The sequence below is a fragment of the Xyrauchen texanus genome, chromosome 34, assembly GCF_025860055.1.
Source record: "Xyrauchen texanus isolate HMW12.3.18 chromosome 34, RBS_HiC_50CHRs, whole genome shotgun sequence".
Lineage (NCBI taxonomy): Eukaryota > Metazoa > Chordata > Actinopteri > Cypriniformes > Catostomidae > Xyrauchen > Xyrauchen texanus.
In genome coordinates, this window is record NC_068309.1 from 31,297,540 (window position 1) to 31,321,563 (window position 24,024).

At 47.4% G+C, this 24,024-nt stretch overlaps 1 protein-coding gene across 1 annotated transcript in view; it reads left to right on the forward strand.

The window, feature by feature from the left end:
* Positions 1 to 24,024, forward strand: part of LOC127627493 (neuronal vesicle trafficking-associated protein 2-like) — a 69,490-nt gene that overhangs the window by 24,198 nt on the left and 21,268 nt on the right. The gene's annotated exons all lie outside the window — the stretch shown is intronic.

The window sequence follows — 24,024 nt, forward strand, 5'->3', positions numbered from 1 at the left end:
CTAAACCTAACACTCACAGAAAAGTTTCTGCATTTTTACATTTACAAAAAAACATAATTTAGTATGATTTACAAGCTGTTTTCATCATGGGGACCGACAAAATGTCCCCATAACGTCAATAATTTTGGGTGTTACTATCCTTATGGGGACATTTGGTCCCCACACAGCTCACTCGCACACGCACACGCACACACACACACACACACACACACACACACACACACACACACACACACACACACACACACACACACACACACTTACAATAGACAAATTGTCAAACTGTAGCAATATAACCCTGCAGAGCCCTCAGGCAATAATGCAAACCAATTAATAATCTGTCTGAAAATAATAAAGCTTGCTAATAGAGAGTGTCATCACACACGCAAATTCTCATGCGCAGTGCAAATAGATACCCAGCTAATCCTAAAACACACTCTACAATCCTCAGTCAGGCACACGTCCCATAGCTGAATAGATGGCAAGCAGACAACAGACATGAAGGATGGGAGTAGACAGAGAGAGAAATAGAGGACACTGAACTGAAATGCTGCCCTGTCAGTCGCGGCATCTCTGGGAGAGCAGCAGAATAAGAATGAAGGAGAGAGGGGTTGGGCGAGCGGCAGACGTGCTCGCTTGAAGGACCACTTAGATCCTGGCACACCCACACTGCACTGCCATGGCCCTTTGGCTCTTGTTAAGACTCCCATTTTAACATTTCTGGAGTACAGAAATAAAAAAGACACTGGAGGCAGCTTGTCAGTCAGAGGCCTCTTTAAAGCACACTGAGATCAGAAAATTTATATTTTAAATGAGTAGTTCACCCAAAATGAAAATTCTGTCATTATTTACTTCTCTCTTCATTTCATTCTAAACTCGTTTGGTTTTCTTTCTTCCATGGAATAAAAAAGGGGACATTTTGAAGAATGTACTTGTCACTCTTTTAATGTAATTACAATGAACGGGGACTGGAGGTTTCAAGATCCAAAAAGAATGAAAAAATAAGCAAAAATAACTGAACATTTTGTCATCTGCTCTAGCTCTCCTTAGAACGTTCATAAGAGAAGTAGTGATGTCCGATTCATGTATGAATCTTTTGATTCAGATCTTTTCATTGAATTGATTGATGTGGTATACAAAACCGGTCTCAATAATTCATTTAAAAAATCTGTCTGATCCAGTTCTCTGAATGAACTTACTGAATGATCCAGTCCCTGCTTACTGGAGTGGAAATTATCACTGAATAATGATACAAATTTTTGTCTGTTCCTCACACAAAGCTATAGTATGACTTCAGAAAACTTGGAATATAGCACAGAAGTCAAATGTACCACTTTTATAATACTTTTATGGTGCATTTATATCATTTTTGAAGATTGAAAGCTCCAGTGCCCATTCATTGTAATTTCATGGAGAACAGCAATCAGTACATTCTTTAAAATTTCTCCTTTAGGTTTGGGAATCAAGAACCAATTCTTGTTCAAAACTGGGTGCAATTTGTTTTAAATAACAGACAGGATCATTGTGCTACACTACTTTGACCGTGTTTGACCTGTGTAGTCCGATTACCAAACAAATAATTTGAATAAGCAGCATTCATTTCATCGACAAAATCAATGACAAAATCATCACTGATAAAGGTTTGTTTTTATTTTGTCAGTGATAACGAATATATGACTGAAAATATGATGACAAAAAAATAGTACTGCAAGATATTAACAGTCCAATATACAGTATAAACAGAAGAAAAAAACATTTTCTAAATTAGAATAAGATATTAGATATGGATTAATCTAATCCAGTAATCCAGTATGTTTGAGATTTCCATGCTTGAGCTGTGTGAATTGTTCGATGAACCGATTTAAAATGGGTTAGTAACCTCACTCAAAAGCATCCTTTAAATAAAATAAATCCTCAAAATATATGTAATATTACAACTTACATATGCACAGACAATGAAGCGAATGAGCAAGTAAAATTGTGCTTATCATAATATGTGTAACTTGCGTTGTGAATCGCCGTTTCAGTAAGCAACACACTACATTCAATACGATATTCTAAACTGTCTGAAAAGTGGAAAAATAATAACAGTCTTTAAAGCTTGAAGAATTCAAAATACAGTAGGCTTACTCCTAAAGAGTTATATACTTAAGGATATACATTATATCAGTACCGCCGCTCCCTTTACGTTTATTACACAATCTGCGTAGGGAATCAATTCCTTAGGGGTGGCACCATCTTACCTTAGGGGGGTACCAGAAACTCCACCGGCTGCCCCCACCCACACATTATATGTTATTCAAGGACCCAGTAGTGGTCGTGGAACACAGACGATCGCCTCGCACTTGCACTTTCACACTATGCCAGAATAAAACGACAAAAATTAATGAATATGATATGACAAAATACTGACTTATTTTAAAGGACAGTTTCATCAAAATACTAAAACTATGAATAAAACAATAAACTGTAAATTAACACTGCATATGAGCTGATTCTTTTGAATCTACGACGCAAAACATACATCGTGGCCAGTATAGTGTGTATACAAATGGCTGTATACAGTATAGTTCCCAAACAAATGGCTCTAGGCAACAAGCTTCTGAGGGCAGTAAATATGGAGGACTAAACATGCAAAAATAATAAATAAATACATAAATAAATAAATGTAATAATAAGAAAATAAATAAAGGATAAATGTCTTGATAAAACAAATATAATTCGATTTTAATGAAAGTTATTCCTGAATTTATTTTTGTATGACTTTTTTTCCTTTATTTATAATTTTCTCTTTTTATTATTATATTCTCTTTTTATTTTTATTCTTTAAAAAAAAAAATTTTTCATTTGTTTTTGTTTTTTTATTATTTATTTATGCATTCATTTATTTTTATATTTATTTATTCCCACATGTATTTATTTCTATATTTAAATATTCCCACATTTATTTATTTTTGTATTTATTCTTACATTTCTGTCTCTTGTATGATAATTATGTGGGCGGGTCCTGCTTACCATTGGCTTATTGTAGATTGAAGCGTGTGCTCGATTACTCTTGACTTGTTTTGATGTGACGTTAGGTCATAGCCATATCGCGTGTAAACTATAGATATTTGTGGGGCTAAAAACATAAGAGCTTAAGTCAATCCAAGATGTATTGGTTATACTACAATCACAAAATAAATGGGGAGCTGTTTCTTCAACAAAACCACAAAATGAGCAAGTTTCATAAATGATATGATTTAACCTTGTCCTTTTCTTTTTTTCTGTGTATATAACTTCATATTTTGATGTCTGCAAATCCATAATATTGTTTTCTGTTGTTATGATTGTTCATTGTAAAAGATACAACCATGCTTCATTTCCCTGATCGTTTATGTATGTATACATCTGCAATAAAAAAATAAAAAAATTTATAGCTGACTCTAAACATATATCTAGAGAGTTGCGCGACATGCGAATGAAGTCGATAACCACACATCAAATGACTGTTTCATTTAAAGTAGAGGTGCTTATTGATGGTTTAGGAGAGCTGTATGCCGGTATGAATGTAGAAGCACATCCTGGATTGTTAAACTCTCTGCAAAACGTTTCCCTGCTTATTCAAAATCTGTGCGAGTCAGGGGGTGCTAAGGTGGGACGTCCATCTGCTTCTGATAAGTACTATTGAGCTCTCATCCAATGATGCACTGGAGTTCCGCAAGGACCGCCTCCCTCATTTCCATGTTGCACACAGAAAAGTAAAAATAAATACATGTATAAATAAATAAATATATATGGGAATATATAAATATATGTGGGAATAAATAAATATAAAAATAAATTAACACATAAATAAAAAAATATGCAAAATAAATGAATAAATAATTAAAAGCTAAAAAGAATAAAAATAAAGTTAAAAATAAATATAGAAAATAATAAAGGAATAAAGTCATACAATAATAAATTCAGGAATAAATTTAATTAAAAACTAATTATATTTGTTTTATCAAAACATTTATTCCTTTATTTTTGTATTATTACATTTATTCATTTATTATTTATGCATGTTTAGTCCTCCATAAGTAAATGCAATAAGAATAGTAAAAAATAAATAATAAAGAATCATTAATGGGGCCATTATGGAACCAGAATCGTTTGGAGGAAACCAGAATCATTAAATTCCTTACGATTCCTTGCAATTATGAGCATTCCCAGATGGTATCTACCATGGGACATGATCAAAAAACATGGTAATACCATGGTACTTTTTTGGTACTTTTTGTTAGTAGGAGGCCAATTGTCCTTTGTCCTGCCAAAATCTTCATATGCCCATTCTTGAGGTTTATTACAAATTGCTGGCACTACTCAAACACCGTACTCTGTAAATCCAGAGCATTTCAAGTTATAAAGAGCACTGAGCAAAGGTATTCTGACCCTTTGAAGGACAGATTTTATTTGAAAGTCTGCAAGGCTGAAATGCCTTTGTTGGTGCGATGTAACTCATCATGTCATTGCCAGAAAGAGACATACAGAGAGATCCATTTATGGGCATAAGCCACTGTCATATAACGCTGCCAATCCATTCTCCTCTATCACGCAGTAAATTATGTATAAAATAAAGTATGCAATCATGTGGTTGTGCCATCAAACACAGACAATTATCAGCCACCCTGGAGTCCGGAGTTCGTGCTATGCAGCAGTGATGCTGAAGAGTTGCTTCCATCCCCCTACAGTCAGATGATGGCCATTCATTGGAGTTGACAAATCGTTTGCTTGGGCAAAACCACATGTTGTCAAGCAGTGACCCCGGCTGATGCAGGGGGCACTCATAGTCACTGTGATTGATCTTGTTGAGTTATAATGATTGTAATCTCCAAAGGCGAGTTGGAAATAACTAATTGGATGCTGCTTTGGGTAGTTCAGCTCCCTGGCACAGTATCTACCTCTTCTATCTAAAGAGTGATATTATTCACAATACAGTATATTCATGATCATTTTGCTGGTAATATACAATTAAGCAACATCATGAATATTGCAATGGTTTTAATGCACATACAATAATTAGCCTCTAAGCTTCCTAAAGAGCATGTCAATAGACTAGATTTGCGAAAATGTTTGTGGACAAAGGGTTTTTGGATTTTCTCAGCAATAATCAAGACGAGATGAAAAAGACGATAATACATTCTAATTATTATTATTAGGGGCCAAGCCTCGAAGAGGCTGTAGCCCTATTGCATCCGCTAGTTTAAAGTGCTATTATTATTATTCTAGCTAGGAGTATATGGCAACACATAGAACCTTATGTAGGAAAATTATTAAATCTGGCACACTTAATAACTCCCATGACAAATTTGGAGTCTCTAGGACATACTATATAGCGTCACCACCATATCAAATATTCACTTTTCTTTTGTGCATATCTTTTGAACAGTTTGTCCTAGAGACATAATTATTTTTAGTCTGATTAGTCCAGACTAAGGGGTCTGATTCCAAATCTGCCCATTACAGTGGCTGCCATCTTGGATTATGATTATGATACAGTTTAAACCTTTCACATCTTTTAAACTTGCTCTGATTTTCCTAAATAATGACTCAAAATAATTTCCCCCTATGTCTTAAAATCATGAGGTTTGTCAATGGATTATGTGGGTCATGAGGATTCCAACGATAACAATCGTTCCCAAATAAGCCATACTTTTGCCATATTGAATTTTATTAAATGCTAAATATCTTTTGAATGCCTTGTCAGATTTGAATGTAAATTGGTATGTGTCTTTGACATCATGTCCTGAGGGTACCTGAGTAGTTAGATAGCGCCACATAGTGGTCAAAATGCTTCGTCAATTTACATAAAAATTTTGATATATCATTGCATCCTTGCAAGATTTCAGAAAATGTAGAGAAAATTTCTAAATTAATTCATTTACTTTTTATTGATTTATTTAAAACCTGCTGACTCGCAGCTTGGTATGTCCCTTTATCACCTGTTCAACTTCTATCTGTGTTGACTAACGGTTCTTGAGCCATGACTGTCAGCCATGGAAATCAAAGAGGTACAGGTTTGAATTTAGCTCTTGAGAACTTGTCAGCTGTTTAGAAGATGCAATGAACATTGTATTCGACCTGTTCTTTCTTTCAGTTGTCTTTGATATCAGCCACCTTCGACTCTCCACCATTTAGAATTTTATAATAAAATATTGTATCTTTTGAAGGCTTTGTCAGATTTTAATGAAAATTGGGATGCATCTTCTACATCAAATTAAAAAATATAATTATCTAAATATTAAGTCTTGACCAACACAAAATAGGTTTCATTTTAAAGCTTAGAAGCTTAGAACGCTTCTTAGTGGACCCAATTATATTTAAAACAATGTGCACACAGCATCCAAATATTCAAGATTAAATAAAGTCATTGACCCATATTGATTGACCATTATTATGTATATTGGGGCTTTTATTCTTCATTGAATTCTTGCATTATATGTGTCCTCAATGTCTACTGTAGTGTGTTCCCTGCAAAATATAGAGAAACATTGCTGTACAATCCCTAGAAATTGCAAACTCATTCTGTGCTTTGTCCAGAAATGTTTATGTCAACCAGCATTTTTCATTAGAGCTGCAATTAATGATTATGTTGATAATCGATTAATTTAATCGTTGCAATAATCGCCAAATAGTCGAATAATCTTTCTAATAATCGTTAGATTAATTGATTATCAAAATAATTGTTAGTTGCAGCCCTAGTTTCTCTATATTTTGCAGGGTACAAACCACAGTAGACATTGAGGACACATATAATAGACATACAAGCCCCAATATACATAACTATTTGGCAATTTAAGTTTAATTCAGTAAAGAAATTCACTGCAAAAAATCATTTGGTTACGTATGTAACCTCCGTTCCCCGAGGGAGGGAATGACACGTTGTGTCGGAGAAGCGACACTAGGGGTCTCTCTTGAGCGTCGATATTCACCTCTGACCTATTGAAAAGGGCCAATGAGAGTTGGCAGTCAGTATTTGCATACCCGCCCCGCGATACGGGTATTTAAGCCGGGCAAAGTTTAGTCAGGATTTTTCTGAGAAGCCGGAATGGTCCGCCACAACAGTGGCTCGGTTCAGCGACATGGCGGAGGAAAGACACAATGTGTCGCTCCTCCCTCAGGGAACGGATGTTACATACGTAACCAAACGTTCTCCTTCTGTCGCCTCTCCACGTTGTGTCGGAGAAGCAACACTAGGGGACCCATTCCAATCTTGCCATGCGCTGAATTGTGTACGTGAACCGCCGATACAGAGGCGGCACGGATTTCATCCAGTGCCGCGCGATCGCCTGTACCTGGCTGCACGCACTCTTCCCCAATGCCCCATAAGAACATTGGAATCCTTCTAGTTACCCTGGGAGGGGAACAAGGCGATGTTTGCCAACATGGGAAGGGGCCAGCCTGGCTGGGCCTCTTTTCTCTCTATGTTTCTCGCGATAGAGCAATCACGCCGAGGCCCTTACACGCATATAGGGAAGGGGTCTTACCCAGACCCCGCGGAGACCACACCTGCCCTTTTTCTTGGGGAGGAAAAGTGGTAGACACGCCACACGGCCGCCTTAGGGCTCGTGTGGAAAGTATGGTGCGGTGGTAGATCCAGCCTCGAAAGGGGGAGTTGCTACAGCACGGCGACCGGGCAGCTGTAACTGCCTAAGGGAGACACGGGGTCCGCTCAGTAAGGGGACAGAACCGTGGAATTACACACAGGGGGAGTCCGAGCAGGAGGCCTTACCTGTGGAGCACCTATACCAGTACAGGGTAGCCATCAGGGTACCCGCAGTGGCTTGGGTCGGTGAGTTCCTCCGCTGAACCGCGGACCCGGAGGCCTGGGGAGGAATCGACCAGGGGCCCGACTCGGAGTGGGGCGCCCTGGGAAGAAGGCGCACTACTTTACCTTGACGTCAGGAAAAGGGCGCTGAGCGCAAGCGATCCACCTGGCCGGTCGGTCTGCGTGTTACCGAGTTCTACGGGCTCAGACCTGAAAAACACGAGACACAACCGACTCAACGCGGAGGTTTTAAAACCTCGCGAAGGTGTTGGGTGTTGCCCAACCCGCGGCTCTACAGATGTCTGCTAGGAAGGTGCCCTTGGCCAGTGCCCACGAGGACGCAACACCCCTTGTTGAGTGAGCTCGGACCCGAAAGGGTAGGGGCACGGCCTGGGTGTGATAAGCCAGTGTGATGGCGTCGACAACCCAGTGGGCAAGCCTCTGTTTGGAGACGGCATTCCCTTTCTGCCGTCCCCCAAAGCAGACAAAGAGCTGCTCAGAGCGTCTAGTGCTCTGTGTGCGGTCCACGTAAATGCGCAGGGCGCGCACTGGACATAGCAACAAAAGGGCTGTGTCTGCCTCCTCCCGGGGCAGCGCTTGCAGGTTCACTACCTGATCTCGGAAGGGTGTGGTAGGAACCTTGGGCACACAGCCCGGTCGCGGTCTTAGGATCACAGACGTATCTGCCGGACCGAACTCCAGGCAAGTGTCGCTGACAGAGAACGCTTGCAGGTCCCCGACCCTCTTGATAGAAGCGAGCGCGATCAGCAGGGCCATCTTAAGAGAGAGGGCCCTGAGTCCAATTGATTCAAGCGGCTCGAAGGGAGGCTGGAGTCCTGCCAAGACTACCAAGAGATCCCAGGAGGGAACTAGGCCTGGCCGGGAGGGATTCAACCTCCGGGCGCCTCTCAGGAACCTGAGGATCAGGTCGTGCTTACCCAGAGACTTGCCGTCTACAGGATCGTGGTGGGCGGCAATGGCGGCAACATACACCTTGAGGGTGGACGGGGACAGCCTCCTGTCCAGCCTCTCTTGTAGGAACAGGAGCACTGACCGGATCGCGCATCTCTGCGTGCCTTCAGTTCGGGAAGAACACCAATCTGCGAACAAACGCCACTTTAGGGCGTAAAGGTGCCTGGTAGAGGGGGCTCTGGCTTGGTTGATTGTATTCACAACGGTCACCGGTAAGCCGGCTAGCTCTTCCGCATCCCGTACAGGGACCAGACGTGGAGGTTCCAGAGGTCTGGGCGCGGGTGCCAGAGCGTGACCCGTCCCTGAGAGAGGAGGTCCTTTCTCAGGGGAATTCGCCAGGGAGGAGCTGTCGCGAGAAGCCTGAGTTCCGAGTGGGAGTGGTGGGGGGCCACTAATGTGACTTGCTCCTCGTCCTCCCTGACCTTGCACAGCACTGGTGCAAGAAGGCTCACTGGGGGAAATGTGTACTTGCGCAGCCCCGAGGGCTAGCTGTGTGCCAGCGCGTCTGTCCCGAGGGGAGCCTCTGTTAGGGCGTACCAGAGCGGGCAGTGGGAGGTTTCCTGGGAGGCAAACAGGTCTACCTGGGCCTTGCCAAACCGTTCCCAAATCAGCTGGACCGACTGGGGGTGAAGCCTCCACTCCCCGCCGGGCAGGCGTTGTCATGATAGCGCGTCCGCTACGACGTTGAGCTTGCCGGGGACTTGAGTCGCTGCTGGCTCCATAGGAGGAGACGGCGGGTGAGTTGTGACATGTGGCGGGAGCGTACGCCGCCTTGGCGATTTATGTACGCCACCACCGTGGTGCTGTCCGATCTCACAAGGACATGTTTGTCCCGAACTAACGGGAGGAACTTCCTGAGAGAAAGAAGGACGGTCAGCAACTCCAGGCAATTGATGTGCCAACGCAGTGGGGCCCTTTTCCAACGGCCCGCTGCTGCGTGCCCGCTGTACACGGCACCCCACCCGGACCGGGAGGCGTCGGTTGTGACCAGAACGCGTCGGGACACCTGCTGCAGGGGCACTCCTGCCCGAAAAAAGCAGAGGTCTGTCCAGGGTCGGAGTGTTTTGAGGCAGGCGGGGGTGATCCTTACCCGATGCGTGCCGTGGTGCCATGCTTGTCTCGGGACTCGAGTCTGGAGCCAGTGCTGGAGTGGTCTCATATGCATCAACCCCAAAGGCGCGACCGCCGCAGAGGACGCCATATGCCCCAGGAGCCTCTGGAAAAGTTTTAGAGGGACCACTGTGCCTGGCTTGAAGGAAGCGAGGCAGTCCAGCACCGACTGAGCACGCTCGCTCGTGAGACGTGCTGTCATTGAGACTGAGTCTAACTCCAACCCGAGAAAAGAGATGCTCTGAACCGGAGTGAGCTTGCTCTTTCGTAACTCTCGAGAGTGTGTTAGGATGAGCCAGTCCTCGAGGTAGTTGAGAATGCGGTTGCCGGCTACTCGTAGCGGGGCAAGGGCCGCCTCTGCGACCTTCGTGAAGTCGCGAGGGGACAGAGACAGGCCGAAGGGGAGGACTTTGTACTGAAATGCCTGGCCGTCGAACGCAAACCGTCAGACGGGTCGGTGTCGTGGCAGAATTGAGACGTGGAAGTACGCGTCCTTCAGGTCTACCGCTGCGAACCAATCTAGATGCTGAACACCAGCCAGAATATTCGTGAGCATCTTGAATGGGAGTTTTAACAAGGCCCGATTGAAAACTCGCAGGTCCAGGATTGGTCGTAAGCCGCCGCCTTTCTTGGGTACAATGAAGTAACAGCTGTAGAAACCCTTCCTCATTTCGGTTGGAGGGACGGGCTCTACCGCGCCCTTGGCTAAGATGGTCGCGATTTCCGTGTGCAGGGAACTGGCATGCTCGCCGTATACTGTGGAAAAGCGGTATACGCCCCGGAGCCGGGCAAACTGAATTGCGTAACCAAGTCGAATGGTCTTGTGCAGCCAGCGTGATGCGTTGGGAAGCGAAAGCCACGCTTCCTAGCTCTGCGCTAGGGGCACCAAAGGGACGGTTATTTTGGACGTACCCGGCGGGGCCTCGCAGCGTGGCGGAACAGGTAATGCAGCGTCGGGCGGCTTCCTTGCTCCGCGCGCCCGGCAGGACTGAACTGGCCGGCCGCGGGACAGTCGTGGGCAGGCGGAAGGCGGGATCGACGCATCTGGTGTACCGGGACTGTTGTAATCTGAAAGCACATTGCCATGAGAACTTCCCTCCACCGGGGACGGAGCGGTCTTACCACCTCCGGAGCTAACGTCTTCGGCTCTGGGTCGACTGTCTCAGGAACGCTTGGGAGCCTTCCAGGTCCTAGAGGGGGTTCGTGAGACAGGGGGCGTACGCCGCCTGTGGGGTGCTCGATGCTGGGGCTGAGAGCTGGGCCCGGATTGGGGCGGAGCAGGAGCTGGTTTCTTTGCCGCAGGGGGACGCCCTCGGTGAGCAGACGGGGCTGGGCCCGTAGCGGCAGGTGTGCGGCGGGGCATGATGTGAGAGATGGCCTCCGTCTGCTTCTTCACCGCGGAGAACTGTTGGGCGAAGTCCTCGATGGTGTCGCCGAAAAGGCCAATCTGGGAGACAGGTGCGTCCAGGAAGCGGTTCTTGTCAGCCTCACGCATCTCGACCAGATTGAGCCAGAAATGGCGTTCCTGGACCACTAGGGTGGCCATCGCCTGTCCGAGTGCCTGCGCTGTGGCCTTCATCGCTCTCAGGGCGAGGTCGGTCGCTGAGCGCAGTTCCTGCAGCACATCAGGATCAGGTCCACCCCCGTGCATGCTTCTGAGTGCTTTGGCCTGGTGAACTTGCAGGAGGGCCATCGCATGCAGGGTGGAGGCAGCGCGTCCAGCTGCACTGTAGGCCTTCGCGTTGAGCGAGGATGTTGTCATACAGGGCTTGGATGAGAGTACAGGGCGGCCACGCCAGGAGGTAGGGCTACCGGGTTATAGATGGTACGCAACTGCCCTATCGACCTGGGGAATCGCCCCGTATCCGTGGCGCTCTCCGCCGTCGAGGGTGGTGAGAGTGGAGCGGGTGGCACCTAGATGAGCGGAGAGCGGGGCTCTCCACGTAGACGTCAGCTCGTCATGCACCGCCGGGAAAAACGGGACCGGGGGGATGCGAGGCCGCGAACGGCGCGCTGCCCCCAGGAACCAGTCATCCAACCGTGAAGGCTGTGGGGAGGATGGAGGGTTCCAAATGGAGGGGCCCGGGAAAGCATGTCAGACATCTGAGCGTCGGTCTCAGCCTGGGCCTGCTGGCCCGAAGGCGGCAGTCCAGGGGAGTCCTCGGCATCAGACATCACACTCTCCGATGCAGCGGCGAGCTCATCTGCTTCGGGCTCGGGAGGATAGACAGCTGGGCCGTGAGGCGATCAGCTATTGCCGCGAGCGTAGATGGGGACCAGCGAGCGTGTCGGGGAATGGGAGGTTCGCGGGGGGCTACCCGGCGAAACTGCACCCGCTGCCGCCCCCAAATCGCCCCCAGTGCCAACCGCATTGTCCTCAATCCCGTGGGAAGAAGGAGCAATGCAGGGTGCAGCTGGGGTGGCTTGCTCTCTGTTGAAAGCAAGCCGCGACCGCAACGTGGTCATGGTCATGTTCTCGCAGTGAGAACATGAGCCATCCACAAACGCCGCCTCGGTATGATCTCGGCCCAAACACACGAGACAGCGCCTGTGGCCGTCTGAAGCGGAGAGCACTCTACCGCATCCAGGAACAACACAGGGGTGGAAGGGCATCTTGAAAAAGACGCGTCCTGAAAAGGACGTTCAACGCCGCTGTGTTTTGCTCTTTTAGAGAAATTACTCTTTTAATAGAAATTGCTCTTTTAAATACACAGTTTGTGTGTGTGTGTCTGCGCTGTCGAAGCGCTCAGGGGCAACAATGCACGCCGTGCAATGTGAAGGAGAAAGCCGCTGTTGTGCGCCGTCAAGATCCAACAGCATGCAGATCGTCAGAGGAAACAGGAACGTTTAAAGTGGTGTGTAACTCGCAGCTGAACTGCAGACAGACCATCGGCTCGAAGAAATTTTCTGACTAAACTTCCATATTTGCCCCGCTTAAATACCCGTGATCGCGGGGCGGGTATGCAAATACTGACTGCCAACTCTCATTGGCCCTTTTCAATAGGTCAGAGGTGAATATCGGCGCTCAAGAGAGACCCCTAGTGTCGCTTCTCCGACACAACGTGGAGAGAGCGTCAGAAGGGGAACCTATTGTTATCAAGTGTTTGACTTGTTTTCATTTAAAATTGTCTAAAAATACTTAAAGCAAGATACATTTACTTGAGAAGCAACATATAAGATATTTAGACTTGCTTTAAGAGAATGTTTCGTAAATATAAGTGTATTTTGTATATAAAATTAATATTTTTTCACTTGGTTATACTTCTGTGAATGCAGTAAAGACGAAAAATACTTATATTCAAGATCTATTCTCTAAAAGCAAGTCTAAATATCTTATATGCTGCTTCTCAAGTGAATGTATCTTTTTTTAAAAGATTTTTAGATATTTTAAAATATTTGTATTTTTAATATTATATTCAACATTCTCAGATAACCATTTTTTCTTCTGAGTTTGTAGTTCTTTACATGATCTGCTTCCGTATTATTTGAACTTTAATAAAGCTATAACACATTAAATATAACTGCATTAAAGATTGTACGGGGTGTGCGTTTTTCTTCAGCGGAGCAATTCCACAATGGGTTTGCTTCTGTATTTACTTATTTGGTATTTTTGTATAATTTCCTTGTACTTTACGATCTACATCACCTAAAGCTGTTTGGAAAGTTTAGAGTGCATCTGAACTGTGATCTGTGTAATTCTTCCTCTCCTTAGTCATTGTGAATTGCAGTGTTGCTCTTTCGTGTCACCATTAGAGTTTAATCCAATCTCATGTTACGTTAAATGAGATCAAACGACTATTCGACTATGAAAAATCTTTGTCAACAATTATTTATTGTCGACGTTGTCAATAACGTTAACGACTAAACATTTCAGCCCTATTTGCCATAATGACCCATATTACATCACTCTGTTGTATCACAGCTGTGCAGTTGTCGTATTTTGTGAAATCATTAGAATTTCGTGAAAAGCTTGGGCAATTTACTGGAATCATTTGTCATGTTAAAATGCGACGCTGTTCACAGCCACACCAATGATTTATGACACCAGATGGCTTTTCCTCTGATTAATCTCACCTTCCACCATTGCTGGAGAACCACATCTGTCTCTTTTGTCTGCAGCTGTGTAGATAGAAATATCACCCACTTATTACTGGCACAGACAGTGTAAGCTGTAGCAAAGACATACTTGGTGATAATGTCACGTTGAAGAACATTTTCAGATTTGTCTGTGTAAATTTTACTCAACAGACAACAGCAAGTTCAACATGATGAGATCACATTTTGAGCTTGCCAAACAATTGCTTCTGAAGAGTTACTATTTGCTGCTATGATTTACAGATCTGGATTGTATCCACACTAGAGTGAACATAAATCAGTCACACACTGCCTGTTTATGATGAACAGAATTAAGGCAATACACACAGATACAGGATGCATTTTAATACCAGACATAATTACCCATATAGGCTTACACTAACACCACTATTGGCACTAAATTGAATTTTTATTCTGCTTGTTATGTTGCATTTGTGCTTAGATTACATTTCAACTGCATATGGGAGAAACAGTGCACCATTTATTCGCGCTCTCTTTGTCTTTTCTGATTTGTTTCACTTTATTATCATGCAGGAACACATGAAAACAGAGACCCTCCCCTCCAAATCCAAACACATGTGGTCACAGGAGACACATTTAAATGACCATGTGTAAACAGTGATATGTCTCATCTTACCACATGTGATCAGATCAACCGAATTGCATCGCAATACCAGGTGGAAACAGGTCTTAGTGTGATAAAATCACTTACTAACCTTTTCTGTGTTATATCCAATATTACAACTTCATTGCCATGATGATGTAATGCCGTAAACCCAATAATCTCTGTAAAGGAAAAAGGAAGAAATCTCGTTTTTTTTGTTTTTGTTGTGGTAATCACATTATGCCACAAATGCTGTTGATTCAACATTGTATTGAACCTGGAATATTCATTTACGGTTCCTTATAGGGCTGAGTGATACAGATTAAACATGTATTTATCAGCCTTTTGACAATATTCATATATAGCATATTCAAATATATATAAATATTTCTGCAGTCTCATTCTCTCAAATAGGGTTCTGTTTTTTTATTTTGAGGAACAATCATTTCAACTAACAACCATTGTAGCTAATTAAATGATCAAATGTTTAATGCAAGGACTAAAATACAGTAAAAATGTAGTTAAAAATAAAAAAGGCTTGCTTTCCACATTGTTTTTCCATAAATGAAAAATAGAAAAAAATATATTTACAGTACGCATTTTCATTTATATGCACAAATATAACCATACATGGTAATAAACAACAATATTTACCAATTTTTTTTACTAAAACATTTTAATACATGAAAAATGCAACATGGGGACTTTAATTTAGCTGAATCAGAGTTTTGAATTGATTCATTGAAATGGACAGATTCACAGAAATGAATAGAACTTAAATCTAATGGTGATTTTGCAACTGAGGTTTAAATCAGAGATACTATTAAAACATCTCTGTCTTAATGGTCTCATACACATGAGTTGCGAGACAAGGAAGCATTATAAAACTAGTTTAATGATACACACCATTGAGAACATTTGATATATCACCCAGTCCTAGTTCGGACATGTGTGAGTTATGTTATGACATACTGCTTCAAGCCAAAGGAGGACTTTTTGGAGATACCTCACAATTTTGTCAAGCCTACATTTTGATTAGTCCTTTTCATTATGACAGAACTTGAACATTAGCAAATGCTGCTAAAATTTGCCAGCAAAATGGCACAGCATGCATTTAAACATATCTGACTACACAGCAAAATGAGCTCACATTATTCTATGACACTGTTGCCTCTCCTGTGCAAAAACGTCTCATCTATGTACCTACAAGGGTGCTTTGGGAGCAATTAGAAGCATAGAGCTGCTCTCCCAGCAGCACTGTTCCTGTGTCTCTCTTTCTGTTGTGTGTAAAAATCCCAGGAGATCAGCAGTTACAGAAATACTCAAAGAGCCTGTTTGGCACCAATAATCATCTATGCAATTATATAATCAGCCAATCGTGTGACAGCAGTGCAGTGCATAAAATCATGCAGATACAGATCAGGAGCTTCAGTTAATGTATCAACCACCAGAATGGGGAAAAAATGTGATCTCAGTGATTTGGGGCATGGCATGATTGTTGGTGGGCTGGTTTGAGTATTTCTGTAACTGCTGATCTCCTGGGATTTTCACAAACAACAGTCTCTAGAATTGACTCAGAACGGTGCCAAAAACATCCAGTGAGGGGCAGTTCTGTGGACGGAAATGTCTTGTTGATGAGAGAGGTCAACAGAGAATGGCCAGACTGGTTTGAACTGACAAAGTCTACAGTAACGCAGATAACTGCTCTGTACAACTGTGGTGAAAATAATATAATCTCAGAATGCTATTCTGAGATGCGGGTTGGGGCTGTTTGTGTGGCACGAGGGGGACCTACACAATATTAGGCAGGTGGTTTTAATGTTGTGGCTGATTGGTATATATAAAAACATAATGCAAAATAAAATGTGTCATCTGATTGTAGTCTGTCCCACATGCACACTTTTATCACTCATGCACCCAAATGGACTTGATGACTATTTCCCCATCAGTCTGCACTTACTTATGTCACCAAAGTATTCACTCAGAGAAGGACCGCAAGGGCATAGTGTGCCATTTGGGAAAGGGCTATAGTCAGAGAATTTGTGGTAGCCTGCTGCAGGTTGCAAGAAACCTCTTAAGTTAAAGGGATAATTTTCTCATAATTTACTCACCCTCATGCCATCCCAGATGTGTATGACTTTCTTTCTTCTGCAGAACACAAAACAAATATTTTAAGAAGAATATTTCAGCTCTGTTGGTCCATACAATGCAAGTGAATGATGGCCAGAACTTTGAAGCTTAAAAAGCACACAAAGGAAGCAAAAAAAGTGATCCATATGACTCAGTGGTTTAATATGTCTTCTGAAGCGATATGATAGCTGAGAAACAGGTCAATATTTAGTCCATTTTACTATAAATCTCCACTTTTCCTTTCACATTCTTCTTCTTTTGCTTTTGGCAATTCACATTCTTTGTGCATATCGCCACCTACTCTGCAGGGAGGAAAATGTATAAATACTGGCAGTTTGTTTGTCACTCTGTTACATTTCTTTTTTTAGATGCATTACATCTCCATTCAGCGAATGTACTCGCTAAAAAAATGTTGAAGTTCTTTAAACTTCATTACATTTAACATTGTGCTTCACTCTATTTGGTGGCATACTCAGGTCTGCTATATTCACATAGAGCAGCACTGTTCTTAATTGTGTTATTTTTAAAAAAATATATTTTTCTCCCAATTTGGAATGCCCAATTCCCACTACTTAGTAGGTCCTCGTGGTGGTGCGGTTACTCACCTCAATCTGGGTGGCAGAGGACAAGTCTCAGTTGTAAGCAACCACCCAGAATATCCTCAGAAATTAACCCAAGCCAGACTCGAACTTGGGTTGACCACAGCACCATTCATCATTCAAATAATGTTGAAAGTATAGCCTTGATGAAGCAGTATTTTATACATATTCAACATGACACACTATTGCCATTCTCAGAAATGTAATTGTTAATGGAAATGAAGTTGAGAGAATGTTTATTGGGAACATTATGCTTTTAATACAATTTTACTCCCATTAGGGAAAACGTTTGGTTACGTATGTAACCTCCGTTCCCCGAGGGAGGGAACGACACGTTGTGTCGGAGAAGCGACACTAGGGGTCTCTCTTGAGCGCCGATATTCACCTCTGACCTATTGAAAAGGGCCAATGGGAGTTGGCAGTCAGTATTTGCATACCCCGCCCCGGACATACGGGTATTTAAGTGGGGCAAATACGGAAGTTTAGTCAGGATTTTTCTGAGGAGCCGGAATGGTCCGGCCACAACAGTGGCTCGGTTTAGTGACATGGCGGAGGAAAGACACAACGTGTCGTTCCCTCCCTCGGGGAACGGAGGTTACATACGTAACCAAACGTTCCCCTTCTGTCGCTCTCTCCACGTTGTGTCGGAGAAGCGACACTAGGGGACCCATTCCAATCTTGCCATGTGCTGAACCATGTACGTGAACCGCCGATACAGAGACGGGCAGGGATTTCATCCAGTGCCGCGCATCGTCTGTACCTGGCTGCACGTACCCTTCCCCAATGCCCCATAAGAACATCGGAGTCCTTCTAGTTACCCTGGGAGGGGAACAAGGCGATAGAGCAATCACGGCCGGGGCCCTTACACGCATATAGGGAAGGGGGTCTTACCCAGACCCTGCGGAGACCACACCTGCCCTTTTTCTTGGGGAGGAAAAGTGGTAGACACGTCACACGGCCGTCTTAGGGCTCGTGTGGAAAGTATGGTGCGGTGGTAGATCCAGCCTCGAAAGGGGGGAGTTGCTACAGCACGGCGACCGAGGCAGCTGTAACTGTCTAAGGGAGACACGGGGGTCCGCTCGTAAGGGGACAGAACCGTGGAATTACACACAGGGGGAGTCCGAGCAGGAGGCCTTACCTGTGGAGCACCTATACCAGTACAGGGTAGCCATCAGGGTACCCGTAGTGGCTTGGGTTGGCGAGTTCCTCCGCTGAACCGCGGACCCGGAGGGCTGGGGAGGAATCGACCAGGGGCCTGACTCGGAGTGAGGCGCCCTTGGAAGAAGGCGCACTACTTTACCTTGACGTCAGGAAAAGGGCGCTGGGCGCAAGTGATCCACCCGGCCGGTCGGTCTACGTGTTACCGAGTTCTACGGGCTCGGACCTGACAAAACACGAGACGCAACCGACTCAACGCGGAGGTTGTAAAACCTCGCGAAGGTGTTGGGTGTTGCCCAACCCGCGGCTCTACAGATGTCTGCTAGGGAGGTGCCCTTGGCCAGTGCCTACGAGGACGCAACACCCCTTGTTGAGTGAGCTCGGACCCGCAAGGGTAGGGGCACAGCCTGGGTGTGATAAGCCAGTGTGATGGCGTCGACAACCCAGTGGGCGAGCCTCTGTTTGGAGACGGCATTCCCTTTCTGCCGTCCCCCAAAGCAGATAAAGAGCTGCTCAGAGCGTCTGGTGCTCTGTGTGCGGTCCAGGTAAATGCGCAGGGTGCGCACTGGACACAGCAACGAAAGGGCTGGGTCTGCCTGCTCCTGGGGCAGCACTTGCAGGTTCACTACCTGATCTCGGAATGGTGTGGTAGGAACCTTGGGCACATAGCCCAGTCGCGGTCTTAGGATCACAGCCGTATCTGCCGGACCGAACTCCAGGGAAGTGTCGCTGACAGAGAACGCTTGCAGGTCCCCGACCCTCTTGATGGAGGCAAGCGCGATCAGCAGGGCCGTCTTAAGAGAGAGGGCCCTGAGTCCAACTGATTCGAGCGGCTCGAAGGGAGGTCTCTGGAGTCCTGCCAAGACTACCGAGAGATCCCAGGAGGGAACTAGGCCTGGCCGAGAGGGATTCAACCTCCGGGCGCCTCTCAGGAACCTGAGGATCAGGTCGTGCTTACCCAAAGACTTTCCGTCTACAGGATCGTGGTGGGTGGCGATAGCGACAACATACACCTTGAGGGTGGACGGGGACAGCCTCCTGTCCAGCCTCTCCTGTAGGAACGGAAGCACTGACCTAATCGCGCATCTCTCCGGGTCTTCGGCTCTGGAAGAACACCAATCTGCAAACAAGCGCCACTTTAGGGCGTAAAGGTGCCTGGTAGAGGGGGCTCTGACTTGGTTGATTGTATTCACAACGGTCGCCGGTAAGCCGGCTAGCTCTTCCGCGTCCCGTCCAGGGACCAGGCATGGAGGTTTCAGAGGTCTGGGCGCGGGTCCCAGAGTGTGCCCCGTCCCTGAGAGAGGAGGTCCTTTCTCAGGGGAATCCGCCAGGGAGGAGCTGTCACGAGGAGCCTGAGTTCCGAGAACCAAGTCCGAGTGGGCCAGTAGGGGGCCACCAACGTGACTTGCTCCTCGTCCTCCCTGACCTTGCACAGCACCGGTGCAAGAAGGCTCACTGTGGGAAATGCGTACTTGCGCAGCCCCGAGGGCCAGCTGTGTGCCAGCTGCCTGTCCCGAGGGGAGCCTCTGTTAGGGCGCACCAGAGCCGGCAGTGGGAGGTTTCCTGGGCGCTAACAGGTCTACCTGGGCCTTGCCAAATTGTTCCCAAATCAGCTGGACCGACTGGGGTGAAGCCTCCACTCCCGCCGGGCAGGCGTTGTCGTGATAGCGTGTCCGCTACGACGTTGAGCTTGCCGGGGATGTGAGTGGCACGCAGCGACTTGAGCTGGCTCCATAGGAGGAGACGGCGGGCGAGTTGTGACATGTGGTGGGAGCGTACGCCGCCTTGGCGATTTATGTACGCCACCACCGTGGTGCTGTCCGATCTCACGAGGACATGTTTGTCCCGAACTAACGGGAGGAACTTCCTGAGAGCAAGAAGGACGGTCAACAACTCCAGGCAATTGATGTGCCAACGCAGTGGGGCCCCTTTCCAACGGCCCGCTGCTGCGTGCCCGCTGCACACGGCACCCCACCCGGACCGGGAGGTGTCGGTTGTGACCAGAACGCGTTGGGACACCTGCTGCAGGGGCACTCCTGCCCGTAGAAAGCAGAGGTCTGTCCAGGGTCGGAGTGTTTTGAGGCAGGCGGGGTTGATCCTTACCCGATGCATGCCGTGGTGCCATGCTTGTCTCGGGACTCGAGTCTGGAGCCAGTGCTGGAGTGGTCTCATATGCATCAACCCCAAAGGCGCGACCGCCGCGGAGGAGGCCATATGCCCCAGGAGCCTCTGGAAAAGTTTTAAAGGGACCACTGTGCCTGGCTTGAAGGAAGCGAGGCAGTCTAGCACCGACTGAGCACGCTCGCTCGTGAGGCGTGCTGTCATTGAGACTGAGTCTAACTCCAACCCGAGAAAAGAGATGCTCTGAACCGGAGTGAGCTTGCTCTTTTCCCAGTTGACCTGAAGCCCCAAGCAGCTGAGGTGCCGGAGCACCTGGTCTCTGTGTGTGCATAGTAACTCTCGAGAGTGTGCTAGGATGAGCCAGTCGTCGAGGTAGTTGAGAATGCGGATGCCGGCTACTCGTAGCGGGGGCAAGGGCCACCTCTGCGACTTTCGTGAAGACGCGAGGGGACAGAGACAGGCCGAAGGGGAGGACTTTGTACTGAAATGCCTGGCCGTCGAATGCGAACCGTAAGAAGGGTCGGTGTCGTGGCAGAATTGAGACGTTGAAGTACGCGTCCTTCAGGTCTACCGCTGCGAACCAATATAGATGCTGAACGCCAGCCAGAATATTTCTCTGCGTGAGCATTTTGAACGGGAGTTTTAACAAGGCCCGATTGAAAACTCGCAAGTCCAGGATTGGTCGTAAGCCTCCTTTCTTGGGTACAATGAAGTAAGGTCTGTAGAAACCCTTCCTCATTTCGGTTGGAGGGACGGGCTCTACCGCGCCCTTGGCTAAGAGGGTCGCGATTTCTGTGCGCAGGGAACTGGCATGCTCGCCGTGTACTGCGGAAAGCGGACGCTCCTGAAGGGGGTGGGAGCCGGGCAAACTGAATTGCGTGAATCGAAGTCTAATGGTCCGTGCAGCCAGCGTGATACGCTGGGAAGCGTAAAGCCACGCTTCCCAGCTCTGGCGCTTAGGGGCACCAAAGGGACGAGTATTTTGGACGTACCCGGCGGGCCTCGCGAGCGGGCGGAACAGGTAATGCAGCGTCGGGCGACTTCGTTGCGGCCTGAGGCTGAGGTGCTGAGAATAGACTCAAAGCACTTACCTTGCTCCGCTACCGGCAGGGGCGGGTTCTTGACTGAGGAGGAGGTCTGATGTTGGCGCCCTCTGGACCTGTCTGAACCGGCCGGCCGGGGACAGTCGTGGGCAGGCGGAAGGCGGATCGCCGCCGTGCCGACTGTGACTGACACGGGACTGTTGTGATCTGAAAGCACATTGCTGTGAAAACGTCAGGGGGTGTGGCAAATGAAAAAACAAAGGATTCTCCTCCTGGCCCTCCACCGGGGGACGGAGCGGTCTTACCACCTCCGGAGCTAACGTCTTCGGCTCTGGGTCGACTGTCTCAGGACGCTTGGGAGCCTTCCGGGTCCTGGAGGGGGTTCGTGAGACAGGGGGCGTGCGCCGCCTGCGGAGTGCTTGACGCTGGGGCTGAGAGCTGGGCCCGAGTTGAGGCGGAGCAGGAGCTGGTTTCCTCGCAGGGGCACACCCTTGGTGGGCAGATGGGGCAGGGCCCATAGCGGCAGGTCTGCGGCGGGGCATGATGTGCGAAATGGCCTCCGTCTGCTTCTTCACCGCGGAGAACTGTTGGGCGAAGTCCTCGACGGTGTCACCGAAAAGGCCAATCTGGGAGACAGGTGCGTCCAGGAAGCAGTACTTGTCAGCCTCACGCATCTCGACCAGGTTGAGCCAAAGATGGCGTTCCTGGACCACTAGGGTGGCCATCATCTGTCCGAGTGCCTGCGCTGTGGCCTTCGTCGCTCTCAGGGCGAGGTCGGTCGCTGAGCGCAGTTCCTGCAACACATCAGGATCAGGTCCACCCCCGTGCATGTTTCTGAGAGCTTTGGCCTGGTGGACTTGCAGGAGGGCCATCGCATGCAGGGCGGAGGCAGCGCGTCCAGCCGTAGTGTAGGCCTTCGCGTTGAGCGAGGATGTTGTCCTACAGGGCTTGGATGGGAGTACGGGGCGACCCCGCCAGGAGGTAGGGCTACCGGGGCATAGATGGTGTGCAACTGCCCTATCGACCTGGGGAATCGCATCGTACCGCGGGCGCTCTCCGCTCGAGGGTGGAGAGAGTGGAGCGGGTGGCACCTAGATGAGCGGAGAGCGGGGCTCTCCACGTAGACGCCAGCTCATCATGCACCTCCGGAAGAAAGGGACCGGGGGATGCGAGGCCGCGAACGCGCGCTGCCCCAGGAACCAATCATCCAACCGAGAAGGCTGTGGGGAGGATGGAGGGTTCCAATCCAACCCCACGCTCAAGGCGGCCCAGGCAAGCATGTCGGACATCTGAGCTGCCGGCCTCAGCCTGGGCCTGCTGGCCCGAGGCGGCAGTCCAGGGAGTCCTCGGCATCAGACACCGCGACTCTCCGATGCAGCGGCGAGCTCATCTGCTTCGGACTCGGAAGGATAGACAGCCAGGCCGTGAGGCGAGCTGCTATCGCCACGAGCGTGGACGGAGACCAGCGAGCGTGTCGGGAACGGGAGGTTCGAGGGGGGTTACCCGGCGAAACTGCACCCGCTGCCGCCCCCAAATCGCCCCCAGCGCCAACCGCACCGTCCTCAATCCCGTGGGAAGAAGGAGCAATGCGGGGTGCAGCTGTGGTGGCTTGCTTTCTGTTGAAAGTCTTTCTGTTGAAAGCAAGCCGCGACCGCAACGTGGTCATGGTCATGTTCTCGCAGTGAGAACATGAACCATCCACAAACGCCGCCTCGGTGTAATCGCGGCCCAAACACACGAGACAGCGCCTGTGGCCGTCTGAAGCGGAGAGCACTCTACCGCATCCAGGAACGACACAGGGGCGGAAAGGCATCTTGAAAAAGACGCGTCCTTAAAAGGACGTTCAACGCCGCTCTGTTTGCTCTTTTAGAGGAAATTACTCTTTTAGTAAAAACTCTTTTAATACACAGTGTGTGTGTATGTGAAGCGCTCAGGGGCAACAATGCATGCCGTGCAATGAGAAGGAGAAAGCCGCTGTTGTGCGCGGTCAAGATCCAACAGCATGCAGATCGAGGAAAACAGGAACGTTTGAGTGGTGTGTAACTCGCAGCAAACTGCAGACAGACCATCGGCTCCGAAGAAATTTTCTGACTGCCAACTCCCATTGGCCCTTTTCAATAGGTCAGAGGTGAATATCGGCGCTCAAGAGAGACCCCTAGTGTCGCTTCTCTGACACAACGTGGAGAGAGCGACAGAAGGGGAACAAAAGGCATACATTTGTTATAGCAATACTGCCATTTGACTTGATACAGACCGAATCAATGAATTCACTATTTAGATTTAGCAGGTAGTCAATGGGAGTGCTTAGATGATACTGTGAAAGAAAAATACTATGAGAGGTTTGAAAATTTCAACTTGTCCCTTAAAATGCTTCATATTTATTAGTGCTTCAAAAAGTAA